Genomic DNA, 15,269 nt, shown 5'->3' with positions numbered 1-15,269 from the left:
AGCGCCCTCTGTGTCCCTTCAGTATATAGCATATCGGAGCCAAAAGCCCGTAGCATGGAGCAACTTCCTTATAATCGTAACTAGAACCAACTTTAAACTTGAACAACTGACAATTAATTCCGTAGAGAATTTGCAAAGAGAACTGACAGAACAGGATACGAGAATAGAGACAGCCGAGCTGGGCGCAGACCAATAGAAAAGGGAGGGCGTCTGGACTGATCCGTGGTACTACAGGAACGAAAATTAGCAGGTAAGGAATAATTTTCTTTTCCCTGTACATACCCGGATCAGTCCAGACATTGAGATGTACCCAAGCTTCCCTAAATAGGGCAGGTCCCAAGCAGCCCAGCTCGGATAACTTGCGCCCCAAAGGTAGGAGATGGAATATGTAGGCGATAGTGTCGTGCAAAGGTGTGTAAGGATTTCCAGGTGGCTGCTCTGCAGATTTCCTGTGCCGAAACCGAGGAACTCTCCGCCCAAGAAGCCGTTTGCGCACTCAACGAATGCGCCTTCAGACCTTCCAAAGGAGGTCGCCCCGTTCCAACATATGCAGAGGCAATAGCGTCCTTGAGCCATCTGGCAATGGTAGTCTTGGAAATCTGAAGTCCCTTCCAGGGGCCACTCCAGAGTACAAAGAGGTGGTTGGTAAGCCGAAATGAATTTGTCATCTCCAGATAACGTAGCACCACTCGCTTCACATCCAAGCATTTGAGTTCCGGAGGAGAATCCGTCGGAAACTAAGGTAGCTCTACTGATTGATTGAGATGGAAAGCCGATACCACCTTGGGTAGGAAGGCAGGAACCGTGCGGAGGGATACCCCCGACGACATGAAGTGTAGGGAGGGTTCCCTGCAGGACAAGGCTTGAAACTCTGAAACGCAGCGAGCGGAAGGGAAGGCCACCAAGAACACAGTCTTCAGAGTGAGGTCCTTGAGAGTGGCCGAGCGAAGGGGCTCAAACGGTGGACCTCCCATGACTCAGAGAACCAAATTTAAATTCCAGGATGGACAGGACGCATGGATGGAGGTCAGAGGTGCTTCATACCCTGCAAAAAACGTACGATATTGGTGTGTGACGAGAGGTGGAGACCCTGGGAGTGGGGCACCAGAGCTCCCAGGGTCGCTACTTGAACCTTCAACAAGTTGTACGCTAGCCCCTTATCCAGACCTTGCTGTAGAAAAGCAAGGATGTACGCAATGGAAGCATGGTGGGGTGAGACTCAGAGAGGAAGAGACCAGGTTTCGAACACCTTCCAGACTCTTGTGTAGGCAATGGATGTGGAGGATTTACGAGCCTGCAAGAGAGTGGAGATGACCTCATCCGGATATCCTCGCCATCTTAACCGGCGCCATTCAAAAGCCATGCCGCAAGACAGAAGCGATCTACCTGGTCGAAAAATACTGGCCCTTGCCGGAGGAGGTGCGGTATGTGTCCCAGTCGCAGAGGTCCGTCCACTGCGAGGTTGATCAGGTCTGCGAACCATGGTCTGGGCACCCATTCCAGGGCCACTAGGATAACCGGCCCGTGGTGCAGTTCTATCCGGCGAATCACCATCCCCACCAGGGGCCAAGGTGGGAACACGTACAGCAGGAGATGCTGGGGCCAAGGGAGTACTAAGGTATCTACGCCCTCCGCGCCATGTTCTCTTCGGCTGAAGAACCTTGCTGCCTTCGCATTCCGCTGTGTGGCCATGAGATCCATGTGGGGAGTTCCCCACCGTCGAACCAGGAGGCGCATCACCTCGTCGGAAAGTTCCCACTCTCCCGGGTCCAGCCTCTGTCGACTGAGAACATCTGCTTGAACATTGTCCACGCCTGCGATGTGCGAGGCCGCCAGGTGAGAGAGGTGGACCTCCGCCCACCTCATCAACCGGTCGGCTTCCTGGGAGACGTGAAGACTTCTGGTGCCGCCTTGACGATTGATGTAAGCCACTGTTGTTACATTGTCCGAGACAATGCGAACCGCCTGACCTTGAAGCAGGGGAAGGAAATGAACGAGTGCTAGCCTGGCTGCCCGGGTCTCCAAGCGATTGAGGGACCAGGTCACCTGAACAGGTGTTCAACGTCCCTTTGTTGATTGGGCCCTGCAGACCGCTCCCCATCCGGAGAGGCTGGCATCTGTGGTGACTACTATCCACGGTGGAGTGACCAGTTCCATACCCCGCAAGAGGTGATCCAAGTCAAACCACCATTGCAGACTGCGACTGGCCTCCGCTGGGAGTGGGAGGGGGGTCTGAAACTCCCTAGACACCGGTTTCCAGTGCGAGAGCAATGCCCGCTGCAGTGGACGCATGAGAGCGAGGGCCCATGGAACCAAGTCTATGGTCGACGCCATGAAGCCTATTAGTTGGAGGTAGTCCCTTGCGGTGGGCAGCGATAGCATCAGAAACAGGCGCAGTTGGGCAAGAAGCGAAGAAGCCCTGTCCCGATGGAGGAACACTTTCCCCTGGCTGGTGTCGAAATGTGCTCCCAGGAAATCCAGCATTTGGGAAGGCACAAGCTGACTCTTGAGGAGGTTGACGACCCACCCGAGGGAGCGCAAGAGCTGAAGCACCCGCTGCACCCCCTGCTGGCAGAGGCTTCGAGATTTTGCACGAATCAGCCAGTCATCCAGATAGGGGTGAACCAGGATACCTTCCTTTCCAAGGGCCGCTGCCACCACCACCATCACCTTGGTGAACATCCGAGGGGCAGTCACCAGGCCAAACGGGAGGGCTTGGAACTGAAAATGCTGGCCCAGTATCTTGAAACGAAGGAAGCGCTGGTGTGACCGGCGAATCGGGATGTGCAGATAAGCCTCCTTTAAATCTAAGGAAGCCAAGAATTCTCCTTTGTGAACCGCCGCGATGACAGTGCGTAGGGTTTCCATTTGGAAACAGGAGACCTTGAGCACCTTGTTGACCGTCTTGAGGTCTAGGATAGGGCGGAAGTCTCCCTCCTGTTTGGGAACCACGAAGTAAATGGAGTAGTGTCCTAAGCCCCGTTCCGCCAAAGGTACTGGAACAATGGCCCCCAAATCTTGGAGTCGGAACAGTGTGTCCTGCACTGCCTCCTGCTTTTTCCCCAGTCCACAGGGGGAGAAAATGAAATGGTCTCTTGGAAGCCAAGCAAATTCTAATGTGTAGCCTTGCTTTATGATATCCAGGACCCACAAGTCCGAAGTGATCCTGGCCCACTCCTCGAAGAAAAGGGACAGCCGTCCGCCGATCCTGGGAGCTGGGGAGTGGGCTGGCAGTCTTTTCATTGTGCGAGTTTGCTAGCCCCCTGGGAGGCAGTGTCCCTGGATTGTTGGCGACCTCGAAAGGAATGAGCCCAGGATTGAGATCTTGCAGATACATTCCTATGTGGAAGGGTCCTGGTCTGCCGAAAGCGACTCTGCCCCCTGAAGCAGTACCGTGAGGCCCTGAAATTCCTCGTGCCACGAGGTTTGTCCTCAGGTAGTTTGTGGCCCTTATTCTCGCCCAGGGACTGGATAAGTTGTTCTAGCTCTTCTCCGAAGAGCAGCTTCCCCTTGAATGGCAATGATCCTAATCTTGCTTTGGAAGAAGCGTCCGAGGACCAATTGCGCAGCCACAGGAGGCGATGCGCAAAGACAGCCTAGGCCATGGTCCTGGTTAGGACCTGAAGAAGATCATAGAGGGCATCAGCACCATAAGCCATTGCTGCTTCCAGCCTATCCGCCTGGCTTGCTTCGTCGGGGGCAGCACTTGAGCCCCTAGCAATTGCTGCATCCACCGAAGCCCAGCCCTCTGCATGAGGGAGCTAAAGACCGCTGCCCTAACGCCTAAGGCTGCGACCTCAAAAATTCTCTTCAAATATACTTCGAGCTTTCGGTCCTGAGTGTCCTTCAGCGCAGTGCCTCCGGTGACCGGGATTGTTGTCCGTTTGGTAACTGCCGACACTGAAGATCGAAGCTAGGCACCTTGAGGAGAGCTAGGGATTCTTCAGGAGCAGATAAAGCTTATCCATTGCCCTGCTAACCCGCAGGGTACCATCAGGAACATCCCACTCCCTGGATAACAATTGGAGGAGTCTGTGATGGAACAGGAATGTCTTCGCAGGTGGTCTAAGCCCCGCCAGGAGGGGATCACCCTTCCTTCCCGACTCGCTAGGTCCTGCGGGTTCCTGCGGGGCTTCGATGTCCAGCTCTTCTAGTACCAGTGGGATAAGAGGATTCAACTCCTCCCGCTGGAAAAGCCTTAAGACACGCAGGCCATCCCCTTCTACAAGTGGGGGAGTAACCAACCCATCAGGGTCCTGAGGCTGTGGCAGGGCAGGGTCTGGAATGTGAGGCTGTGAGAGCCCTCGCACCCGGGAAGGTGCGGGGGTTCAGGTGGCTGGGAGCCCACCGCCATGCCCGACCCCGATGGCCCCAGAGGCTGCCATCACCCTGCCGCGCCCGGCACCCCGGGGTACCAGTTGACTAGGAATGGGAGAGGGCCGAGGAACTTCCCCTAGACCGTGTAGTCTGGGAACCTTCGGGAGTGGAGGCACAGCGGGGTCCTGGGAGAGGCTTGCTAGGTAAGCCGAATGTAATAGTAAGATGAATTGCGCCAAGAACGGCCCCGAGGGGGCCGTGGGAAGACCTCCAAAAGGCTGGCCCTCCTTGTGTGTCACTGACGCTGGGCTCGAGGGCAGCAAATTCGGCGGAGGAATCGCACCTCTGGGGCTCTCCGGCGACCTGGGAGACGAGGCGGGAAATTCTGAAGCCAAAATGGCCGCCGTCTTCTCAGAGGAGCGGGCCGAGGCCTGCCTCCTCGAGGGCGGGCTGCCTGAGACGAACGAACCCTCCCCGCTGGGGAGGCAGTCTGCACACCATCCTTCGCGGGAGAGTGGACCCGACTCCCTGCAGGCGGTACATCGCGGCATGGGGGAGCGGGGAAATCGCTTCCCCGAAGAAACAGCAGCAAACAGGGCAGAGGCCGGGCAGAAGAATGGCGCCTCTCTGAACCCCACAGCCCGAGGCAAACGGTCTTCTCAGGCGGCTGCTGCAGGGTAAGAGGCTGGTGCCACCAGCATTAACCCCAAAAGCAGCTGAAATAGAAAATCTACAAACACCCCCAAGTGAGTGAGAGAGACAGGAAGAGGAGATAGAGACCTAACAGGTCTGTCTGCAAGTCTCCCAAGAGAGTGAGATCACACTTCCAATAAGAAATCTTTTATATACATTTCTTTGGTTTTTTTTTTAAAGTTGCTCCATCCCAGACTAAAGGGAGAAAAAGTGAATAAAAAGAAAAGCTGGGGAGCCGAGAGTGCCTCAGTCAGAGAAAAATACTGAAGAGACATGGAGGGCGCTCCAGGTTATAGGGGCGGTCCTTTCAGGCTTTTGCTCTGACGCCATCTGCTGGACTGATCCGGGTACGTACAGGGACATTTATATTTCATGTTTCGGAAAGCAGGAGCACCTTCCAAAGAGGAGGAGGTAGGGAAAGGGTCAATTCAAAGTATAGCACATGTTAATATATAATAGAGCGATATCAATCACAAAAAATAGCCCAACCACACAATATAGTGTATTCCAGAAACCTTTTAGTACTAATACAAAAATGCAATTGGTTTCACTGGTTTGCTTTCGTATCATTAAAAGTTGCCACATCTTCAATCGAAATCACTAGACTTTATAATATAATTTGTAGGACCCAAACACAAGGAGTTTATCAATCAAACCCACAGTTGGTCACAGGTCACTTTATTTCATGGGTTTGAAGGTTCCCATGTGAGAGAGAAATATTATTAACATTGAAGGTCGTTAAGGCTTGGCAATATTTATTGCAAGTGACTTCTATAGAAAATACTTTTGGAAATTCAAAACAGGGGTTAAAACCTGGCTCTTTAAAATGGCCTACCCTGACTCTGATCCTACGTCGTCCCCCTGCTCCCTCTACTCCTTCAGAGAAAGAGCCCTGTCATTCCCGTACTCCGAGCCTTCTCCTTTATTCCTTTAATTGTACTGTGATTTGTCTCCTATATCTCTGCACCTCCTTATATACCCCCTTCCCCTGTCCTTAAACCCTACCTTCCCCTTTAGCAACCCCTGCTAGACTATATATAGTTGCCTTTCTGAACGTATAATTTGTAATGTCAGATATAGTGTCTCCTGTATGTACTAGTTAAAGATAATGTATATTATTGTATAAACCCACACTCATCTAGTTTTAAAAGACACAATATTTGGCCATCATAATAGGCTTCATTGTACAACAAAGGGTCTCTTTATTGCTCTGCTTTATTTTTAATCATAGGCCGATGTATCATTACTTTTTTACTTTTTTTTTATATTGCTTGCTCTGTCATATTATCAAAAGTTCATTCCATTATGTGTGCCATAACCATTAAAATTTATCCAATTGTCGACATGTATGTTGGGACTTTTCTTATAAGCAAATGCTCTTCGCCCATTCCGCTAGTCGTCAGTGCCAATGCCCGACACGGGGCCGTGTTTCGGACAGTCGGAGTCCTTTCTCAAGGGCTATTTCTGCGTCAGAAATAATAAAGCCTTAATATACGTCCAATGTACATTTTATTTAACAACATTTTTTAGAGCAGCATGGGTCGAACTTACTGAGCCGGCAACCTCTATCATCATGGAGTCTCTCAGCGGTTTTTCAAAATTTTACTTCCGGTCTTACCCGGTACTCTGTTCCCTATGTCATTGGTCATCTGACTTGTACTTTAGTCCAAAAAAGGGCAATGACACCACCAATCTATTACCCTAAGGAATTCCACAAATTGCTGCATTCAACCCTGCTGGAGCTACTGTATTTAAACAGAAGATCCACTGCATCTCTCGCTTATTTAGTATAACATTTGGATCACCACCTCTAGGATTGATGGGACCTTGTTCCATAACCCTCCATTGTAATTGTTGAAACGTATGTTGTTTCTCCATACAGTGTGCTACCATTGGCGCTAATACTTTCCCCGTTGTGATCCAACTTCGATGTTCCGTAAGTCTTGTTCGAATAGGACGTTTAGTGCGCCCTATATATTATAGTTGACAGGGGCACACTATTAGATAAATCACTCGTGCAGACTGACAAACTGTATAATCTCGTGAAATATATGTATGTCCTTGTATATCTGTCCATTGGGTACCTGCAATGGCCTGACTGCAAATTGAGCAATGTTGACATGGCCAATGTCCTGGTGACGATGTATTAATTACATTTGCTACAGATCTTAAAAAGGAATGTGTCACTATGTCACCGATATTTTTACCTCGACAATAAGTTATCATGGGAGACTCCCGAAATGCATCATGTGTTTTCAATATTGGCCAATGTTGTTGTATTAATGATGCCACTGCAGCTGCTTTGTCTGAATATGGTAATGTACACCCCATACGAGTATCATCTTGCTCCTTAGTGTTGTCCAATAGCAGCCACTGTCTCTCTGCATTCCAAGCTCTCTTATAAGCTTTTTTAATATACCTATAAGGGTAACCCTGAACTAATAATCGTCGTTGTAATTCGTCAGCTTTTATCTCAAATTCCTGTTTGGAATAACAAATATGTCGTAGCCGTAGGAATTGTCCCACTGGCAAATTTTTTCTTAAGTGGTAGGGGTGATAGCTACCATAATGTAGAAGAGCATTCACTTCACAGGGTTTTCTATACAATGTTGTAACTAATTGCCCATTTATCTTCATAATTTGTAAGTCTAAAAAATTGATGGTGTAATAGTGATAACTCATTGTAAACTGTAAATTGCTGTCTAAGGAATTCAACCATTGATGGAACCCTAATAGACTTAACTCATCATCATGCCATAGAAAAAAGACATCATCAATGTATCTAATCCAATAACTCACTTTTGCAAACTGGGATGCTGTATATAATTTGGTTTCTTCAAAATTTGTAACATACAAATTGGCCAGGGAGGGGGCCATTGTGGCCCCCATTGCCGTGCCTCGAATCTGTTTGTACCACGTTTCTTGAAAAACAAAGAAATTCTCACATAGTGCAAGTTTCGCCATTGATATTAAAAATTCTGTTGGAATCTGCTGTGGTCTAATACGTTGTTCTAAAACTTGTGTGAGAATTTCCAAGGTTGCTTGCTGTGGAATGTTTATATAAAGTGCTTGTATGTCAAGCGTAACCAAAAATACTGAACCAATGTGAGAAATTTCCTGTACTATGTTTAACATATGATTGGTGTCTTTATAATATGATCGTGCTTTTGTCACAAAAGGATGAATCACTACATCAATAAATGAAGATAAAGGTTCCAACAGAAAACCTATAGTGGTCACTATAGGACGGCCTGGAGGATCTTGGGAATTTTTATGTAACTTTGGAACCATATATATGGTCGGAGCTATTGGATATTGTACTCGTAGAAATCTCACCTCTCGTGATGTCAGAAACCCTGAAATGATACTGTCTTCTATGATTTCATCAATTTGTGCCTTCAATCTAGATGTAGGATCTTCATTGAGAATTTCGTAATTGTTGATGTCTTGCAAATGTGTCAGTACCATCTCAACATACTTTATCAAGAATAACAATAGAGCCGCCTTTGTCCACTTTTTTTTATAACTATTGTATCATTATTTTTCAATCCTTGTAACACCTGAAATTCTTCACGAGTTAGATTATAATGTGGATATGGATGGATTTTTTCTAATTCTCCTAAATCCCATAATACTAACTCCATAAAGGTCTTAATAGAAGAATCAATAGGACCCGGCGGTATCAAATATGATTTTGGACATACAATTGAAGTTTCTATGCAAAAAATAGAGCCCCTTGTAATTTTTGAAAAAAATCTATAAAGAAACTTCCTGCATGTAAAGGCACTGTAAAAATGATACGGAACAAAGGACAGTCCTTTGTTCAAAACATAATCTTGTACCGAAGATAACTGTAGTTGAGATAGATTGACTACGTTGGATTTCGTGACTGCGAGCGGGTCCATGGACACTGTTCTATGTCTAGTGGAACAAACTGTCATGATTGGCGAAAAAACCGTCGTCCTCCGGTTCGATAAGAAGATCTATAATTGCCTCTAGTTGAATTAATATTCATTTTAGTGGAATTATTAGATGTTATTTCTTCATCTGATCCCGTTGAGGAGGAATCTTCCGACGAACCAGCAAATGCAACTTTTTTTGATGGATTAATCCCACATCTTTGCCACGGATAAATTTGTCCCGACCTGTAATCCTTTTCGTCATGTTTATATTTAGTGATTTTATATTGCATCGGCCACCGCTCACCGCCTCCTCCTCCTCCTCTGCCGGGGCTCCCGAAGCCCAATCGGGGCTAGAGCCCCCTCATGATCCCGCGAGCCGTGCAGAGGAGGCAACCAGAAACAACCAATAAACAAAAGGAAAAAAAAAACCCAAAACCCCAAAGACAAGACGGAAGCGCAGGGAACCGCAGGACACACGCGGTGAGTCAGCCGCGCCCCCCGGAGGCACTAGGCCTATCAGAGGGCGCCAAAAAAGAACTTTAAATTTCAACGCACTCATCCGGCGTCGCACGCCAGGCGTCGCGCGCCCGAAGGAGCGCGACCTAAGGGGCCTGCCCCTTAGCGCGCCCCTTGGAGCGTCCCAGACTCAAACCGACTTGAGACATCGCGAGCACAGCTCGCATCACTCAATCGATCGCATTCGCCCAGCTTTCTTCTGACTGCATTCGCCCAGCATTCTTCTGCACTCGCCCTTAACTAGAAAAATCTGTTCCGGAAAGGCCTGCAGGGTAAGCAAGCACAGCCTCCCTCTGCTAATATAAATAAGTGCCTTGATTTCTATTCTCTAACAGTTACCAACAGGCACTTCAACATACTTCCTCACGCTGAGGGCACACACACTTGACTAGTTTTCCCAGGGGAAACTAAACACTAAACGCCTCACCTCAATTAGGATATCACCAAACAGGTCACCACCTGCACCTAACAAGAAACCCCAACGATTCCTATTTTCATCTGACTTCAGCCATCTCTATCCTCTAACATGTACCCACTCACAATTCCCATCATCCACAACTACAAGTGGAGAGCACCTAAGCCCCCCACTCCCCCCCATCTCAACCGTCAACAGAGGCTTAGGCCCATCCTGCTGACACCCGTCACCCAATTTCTTGGACTGGCTCTCTTCTCTCTCACTCTTGTTAACGCACAATCCATCTCCAAGAAAAGTCATATTCTCAATGACTTCCTATCCGATGCAAAACCTGACATCTGTGCTATCACAGAAACCTGGTTAAAACCCACCGACACTGCTCTAATAAATCAGCTTCCCATCCAGGCATACGATCTTCTCTCTATACCCAGACCCAAAAAAAGAGGAGGTGGACTTCTCGCAGCCAAAAAAACGCTAGGTCTGGCATTGCAGGCTTCTAATAACCTAGCAAATATCGAATTTGCGCTATTCAACTCGAAACATCTGACCATCGGATTAATTTATGCCCCTCCCGGAATACTGGAAGCAGACCCATCCACAATCATAGAACTAACAGCAAAACACCTGAACTCCAGAAAACCGGCCATCCTCATCGGAGATTTTAACCTTCAGGTAGATGTCCAACCCCATTCTACCAACTGTAAAACTCTTCTCTCCGCTCTCAGCAATATGGGTTTCAGACAAATTGTGACAGAACCAACCCACAAAGCAGGTCATACGTTAGACCTTATCTTCATAAACGAGGGAATCTCAACCCACACTATCCCAACTTGCCTTCCGGTACCGTGGACAGACCACCGAATCATATCATCGGTGCTAAAAATAAAAGAGCTTCCTCCGCAATCCACACAATCAATAACTATATCCGTCAGGAAACAGTGCTCAGGAGACCAACTCAGCGAACACCTGGCCAAGGAACTAGTGCACCTGGATCTATCCGACGCCAACTCAGCAACTTCATCATGGACCAACATCACTAAAAAGGTTGCAGATCAAATGTGCCCCATGACGACTAAATATATCAATCCAAACAAAGACAACAGGAAACCTTGGTTCACTCCGGAGTTGAAAAAACGTAAACATGAATTGAGATGCAAGGAACAAAATTGGCGAAAAAACCCATCTTCAACCACCCTCCTCATCTACAAATTGTGCCTCAACTCATACAGAAACGACATCAACAAAACCAAGAAAGAATTCTTCTCCAAAAAAATCCACCACCTCATTTTTGATTCAAGAGCTCTTTTCTCCTATGTTTCAACCCTCACTAAACCCACGGCGCCTACCATTCCAGACGATCAAGCTCTCAACAAAGCGACCGAACTAGCAGACTTCTTTGACAATAAAATCACCTCACTCCTAGCCCCCCTCAAGAGATCAGCTACACATCCAAACCACGTAATCATCCACAGCTCCCAATCATCACACTCAACCGTTCAACAATCATCGCACTCAACAGATCAACAATCATCGCACTCAACAATCCAACAATCATCGCTTTCAACCGTCCAACAATCATCACTTTCAACCACCCAACAACCATCGCACTCAACTGCTCAACAACCCAACACAACCCCAGCAGTGCTCGACACCTTCGAGCCCACATCCACATTAGAAATAGAGAATATCCTCAAGAAGATAAAACCATCCTCTCATCCATCAGACCATATTCCTTCAAACATACTGAGTCTGATCACTAACATCATAGCCAAACCTGTTGCAGACATCATTAACTGCTCTCTCACCCAAGGCCAAGTCCCTAACCAACTCAAGTTAGCCATGCGCAAACCGCTCCTCAAAAAACCCAACCTTCCCACCTCAGACCCAGCTAACTTCAGACCCATAGCAAACCTTCCTATGATAGCCAAAATTATGGAGAAAGTTGTTAACAAACAACTCACAGAATTCCTTGACGAAAACAACATCCTCACCTCAAACCAATTTGGTTTTCGTAAGACTAGGAATACCGAATCGCTATTAGCCTCACTATAGACACTATTATCTTTAATCTGGAAAAAGGCCAACCTTGCCTCCTCGCTCTTCTGGATCTCTCATCAGCGTTTGATACCGTAAACCACCCGTGCCTCCTGCAACGCCTAACGGACATTGGCATCACAGGAGCAGCCTTCAACTGGTTCAAATCGTTTTTAGAGAACAGATCATACAAGGTCAAGATAAATAACAAAGAGTCTCACGCCATCGAATCCAAGAGGGGGGTACCGCAAGGATCATCCCTCTCTCCGACTCTTTTCAATATATATCTTCTCCCGCTCTGTCACTTACTCACCAACCTCAAGCTAATACGCTTCCTATATGCGGATGACATACAAATTCTCATCCCTATAGAAGAGTCACTACACAAAACCATGTCATACTGGAATAAATGCCTTTCAGCTATCAACAACCTACTCACCAGCCTCAACCTGGTCTTAAACACAAACAAAACCGAAATCCTCATTATAGCACCGGAAAACAATGTCCCACCCACACCTCCTATCGCTAGCCAACGTCCAGATACCTCCGTGCACTCCACCTCGCAACAAGTAAAAGACCTGGGGGTCATCATAGACAACGGATTCAGCCTCAACAAATTCGTTAATAACACAACAAAAGAATGTTTCTTTAAACTACAAACCTTAAAGAAACTAAAGCCACTCCTTCTGTACAGAGACTTCCGCATGGTGCTACAAGCCATCATACTCCCGAAACTGGACTACTGTAACTCTCTCCTCCTAGGCCTACCAGCATGCACTACCAAACCACTTCAGATGGTCCTGAATGCCTCGGCAAGAATTCTCTCAAATGCCAAAAAAAGAGATCATATCACCCCAATCCTTCATCATCTCCACTGGCTTCCGATTAAATACAGGATCCAATTCAAGTCCATAATGATGATACACAAGGCCTTATATAACATCGCTCCTCTCAACTTAACGTTTCAAATTCAGCTACACACATCCGTGAAACCGACTAGAAGTGCGTACCAGAACAGACTAATCACCCAACCGGCGAAATCCTCTCTGAGGAAACGCGCACTATCCACAGCGGGCCCTTCACTCTGGAACTCGCTACCTCCAGACCTTCGCCTTGAATCTTGCCACGCTACATTTAAAAAGAAACTTAAGACTTGGTTGTTCAAACAAGCATTCCCTTAGAGCTAAGAGCAAGAAGAAAGACATTTTCAAATTATTCTTTCTTTCCCCAGCCCCTAGCATATAACTTCCCGAAGAGATCATTATTGAATTGTACTTAATCATATAATCATGTTATTTATTTATTATATAATCATATATACATATATATTAACTCGCATGTTATTTATTAACTGTTTAGCAATATATACTAATTTGTTAATTTGATTAATCTGTTCAATTTAAACCGCTAAATGAAGCGATAGTTCTTGTTCCTTGTAAACCGGGGTGATATGTATATTATATAGGAACTTCCGGTATATAAATCCTTTAAATAAATAAATAAATAAATAAATAAATAAATAATGCTTTAAATCCAACTGAAATTTCTCTACTGATTGATTAAATTTGTGTAATTTTGACAAAGTCAATATATTTCTTTTGTGTCGGTTAATTGAATATGCCCCTTTCTGGTTTTCTCTTTTCTTTTCTGCTTACAGGTGCTTCACAGGGGGTTCTAGCTCATGGGGCGCAAACAGTTTGTTTGATTCTATGATCCACGGCCAGGCAACGGATAAGTCCTCTGTGGATGACTGTATTGTTCCTGTTCTGTTGTAGCCTAATACTCCTATATCTGTATGCTATTTGTTAATATTATTGTGAAGTGGTTTATACTGTTAGGGGCGGGGGGGTGGGGGGGGGGGTTCCGTAAATTGGGGATTACGAGGGCAAAATATTGGATGATGGTGTGGTCTTTTGTAGACGCTGCTGTATGATACACTACATAGCCTGTAAATTATACATTATCCAATAAAAATGTTTACAACAAAAAAAAAAAAAATTTGTGTAATTTTTGTTCATACACAGCTAGGGCTTCCGACCTTTGCAATGTTTGTTTCATTTCCTCACATTCAACCCGTACTGTATCTGCTAATTTGTTAGTGGTTTCAATTAATAGCAGTATGATATCCAAAGAACATTTATTTAAAATCTGTATCCATCTTGTCACAAACTCTGTGTTCTCTGCTTATGTTGAGGGTTCCAAATTTACCCGTAACCCACGTGGGATCATTTCTGCATTAACATATTGAAGCAGGGTGGCCGAATGCAATTCTGATCTTATTAATCTCTTATGTGTGGCCAAAAGTTGTTCCCAGGTTTTTGATTCCGATGGTAGATCCTTATCATCTAATAATAAATTCCCTTGTAAAGCCAATGTGACCTGCTGCTCCGAATAACTGTACACATTTGACCACATTTTTACCAACAAGACACTCTTATGTATCAATACGTCTAATTCGTCTCTTTTTTAATTTGGTTGGGGATTGCTGAAATTGTACACGTTAATATTCTATACCAACAACAATCCCACACTCATCTAGTTTTAAAAGACGCAATATTTGGCCATCATAATAGGCTTCATTGTACAACAAAGGGTCTCTTTATTGCTCTGCCTTATTTTTAATCATAGGCCGATGTATCGTTACTTTTTTTACTTTTTTTTATATTGCTTGCTCTGTCATATTATCAAAAGTTCATTCCATTATGTGTGCCATAACCATTAAAATTTATCCAATTATCGACATGTATCTTAGGACTTATCTTATAAGCAAATGCTCTTCGCCCATTCCGCTAGTCGTCAGTGCCAATGCCCGACACGGGGCCGTGTTTCGGACAGTCGGAGTCCTTTCTCAAGGGCTATTTCTGCGTCAGAACCTATGCTGCTCTAAAAAATGTTGTTAAATAAAATGTACATTGGATGTATATTAAGGCTTTCTTAGTTCTGATGCAGAAATAATAAAGTTTAGCAATCTAAATCAAGAAGAGAGAGCGGGGCCCCCGAGGAGTGGGTACCCCTAGGTAAGGTTGTGGAGGCAGAGCAGCAGAGAGAAAATTCCCTCCTTGCTAACTCGATCCGTAGTTGCAAGCAAAGACCTTTTAAGTTGGAAGCAGATGACGTCACTACGGGGGGACGCCTCCGAGGTTCGCGCCCTTGCCGGTAAAACTCTGGAGCGCGCGCCCTTACGTCATCAGGAACATGGCGGATCCGCAGCGTCAGGCCAGCGCGGGGAGTCCAGGGAGAAGCCGCGGCAGCATCTGTCCGTCAGACCCGAAGGGAGTCGCCACCAAGGTAGAGAGGGTGGAGCGAGGGCGAGAACAGGCACGAACGCAACCATTTGGACTGATCCGGATACGTACAGGGAAAAGAAAATCAGTTCTTACCTGATAATTTTC

The 15,269-nt window shown here is 46.3% G+C and overlaps 1 pseudogene; it reads left to right on the top strand.

Annotated features, from left to right (window-relative positions):
• The window catches only part of LOC115086075, an 89,655-nt pseudogene that overhangs the window by 12,673 nt on the left and 61,713 nt on the right, over positions 1 to 15,269 (top strand).

This window comes from Rhinatrema bivittatum, chromosome 2 (assembly GCF_901001135.1).
Source record: "Rhinatrema bivittatum chromosome 2, aRhiBiv1.1, whole genome shotgun sequence".
NCBI lineage: Eukaryota > Metazoa > Chordata > Amphibia > Gymnophiona > Rhinatrematidae > Rhinatrema > Rhinatrema bivittatum.
This window is presented reverse-complemented; position numbering and strand designations above follow the sequence as displayed.